Source organism: Ascidiella aspersa, chromosome 9 (genome assembly GCF_963924565.1).
Source record: "Ascidiella aspersa chromosome 9, kaAscAspe10.2, whole genome shotgun sequence".
Taxonomy (NCBI): Eukaryota; Metazoa; Chordata; class Ascidiacea; order Phlebobranchia; family Ascidiidae; genus Ascidiella; species Ascidiella aspersa.
Genome location: NC_139455.1, coordinates 13,491,662 through 13,493,679, shown reverse-complemented (window position 1 = coordinate 13,493,679; position 2,018 = coordinate 13,491,662). Strand labels below are relative to the sequence as shown.

Genomic DNA, 2,018 nt, shown 5'->3' with positions numbered 1-2,018 from the left:
ATAAACAACCCTAAAAAAATGATGTTTCAATCAGCAATGCTTATTTTGAAGGGTCAGAAAATTTGTTGATAATAATGGTTTTAAAAGCTTTTTATTAGAAAAGATACAATAGAAACTTACACTAAAGCTCTGGTTACAAACTGTTGACCATGGCCCAAAGGTAGGCTACAGTATAAAATATTATAGGTGAGAAATAGTGCTAAACACTAGGTCCATCTAATTTTTACTATAAACACAGTAGGTCAAGCCGGGACCGTCGCTTTACCAACTGAGCTCCCGGAGGTCGTGAGTTTGAACCTCACTGCAGGCTAGTTGTTTTTCTAGTCTGCGATGGCTTTCGGTGTACTAATTATACGTAAGCGGTAGTCGTTGGTCAATAAGCAGCTTCGAAGGGCTAGATCTCAGCTATTAACACACATATGTGTGAATGTTTCATTGAATAAATGATATGGTACTGTGGATCCCCTTCAATGAGGTTGCTTGTACTAACAGATTGAGCAAGCATTGGCGTATGATTGTTTCTCGACTCGTTCCCTTCTGAGCCTGCATAGCTCAGTTGGTAGAGCGACGGTCCCGGCTTGACTGGAGGTCGTGAGTTCGAACCTCACTGCAGGCTAGTTGTTTTTCTAGTCTGCTCTGCTTGCATCATAGATCAACAAATTCGGTGAGTCTGTGATGGCTTTCGGTGTAGTAACTTCAATTGATTATTGTTTTCACCACATGTATAGCAAAATCTAGAATTAAGTTATTACAGCCAATTGATACAAATAATAGAAGTATCTTAATTACAGTCACACATTTTGCGTCTACATAAACAACCCACCCCAGGTGCAAAATCCAAAGTTTCCAATTTGGGTGGTAAGCTTTAAAACACACAAAAAAACTTTTTTTTTAGTAGAATATTATGGTTGTTTCCTATGAGGCAATTTGGATTAAACCTTAAATAAAAAACAAATAGAAACAAACTCAGCATACAAGGTCGACTGAGCATACTTCTATAAAGGTAATTAAACAAATAGAAACAATGAATTATCTTAATATTGGTGCACCATAAATGAAACATACAAAATATTCTATTTTTTGTACGGTGATTGTGATGTGTAGATAATTTGTTAAATATGTGACTAACGGCGTTTTTGATGATTCTAAATTGTCTTTTCATATTGAGTTGCAAAGACACTATGGTCTAGTATCCTGCCACTTTTTTGGCCTGGTCTAGAATCCTACCACATTTTCAGGGGGCATTTATGCATCACTAACATTATTTGAATTAGGGTGAGAGTTAGCGCTTGGGTTTGGGTAAGTTAAGTATTGTTATTATATTTATTCTTAAATATTTATTCCTTGCAACTTCAATTTTGACAACTCGTTTCGTTACAAAAAAGGGTAGGATTCTAGACCAGCACCCTTTTTTTAGGTACAGTAACGAAACCAGTTGCCAAAATTGAAATTTAAAACTGGTAGAATTAATTTGATAATACTTTAACCAACCAAGCCTAAACGCTAACTGGTACCCTAACCCAAATAGTATATGCGTTGATTTAATAACTATTTAAACGGGTGGTAGGATTCCATAGACCAGCGCCGCTGTGAAATCTATATTATTGTTTAGTTTAACATTCACATTTTGTTTACCAGATTGGAAAGTTTGGCCTGCGCAGGGTATAGAGCTGTGGCCGCAGCCATATTCTTCCGACTTTGTGGAAAATGGTCATCAGATAAAAAAAAGTTTGTCAGTTTCTTTTTATTCCGGCTGCTCAATTTGAGCAATAACTTTATTAAAGACGCGCAATTTTAAACCTTTTCTATGCGCAATATCCAAAGATTCCAACCTGGTGTGTTTTCTTCTTTGGTGGTTTTTAAATAGCAATTTTTCGTATAAAAACTTTTTGTTTGATTAAAACTGGAAGTCTACCACAAATCCCATGCACGGTTCAATGACTTTTAGCGCGTACAGCATTTTCACACTGATTAGGGTCATTGTTAGATTATTCGACATTGTTTAGTCACAGTTTAAG

General features: G+C 36.1%; 1 non-coding gene across 1 annotated transcript; it reads left to right on the top strand.

Moving 5' to 3' along the window:
- The first annotated feature begins 541 nt into the window (after positions 1–541).
- Trnaq-uug (transfer RNA glutamine (anticodon UUG)) lies at positions 542–616 on the top strand. Its single transcript has one exon. It is a non-coding gene; the product is annotated as a tRNA-Gln (tRNA).
- Positions 617–2,018: the final 1,402 nt, after the last annotated feature.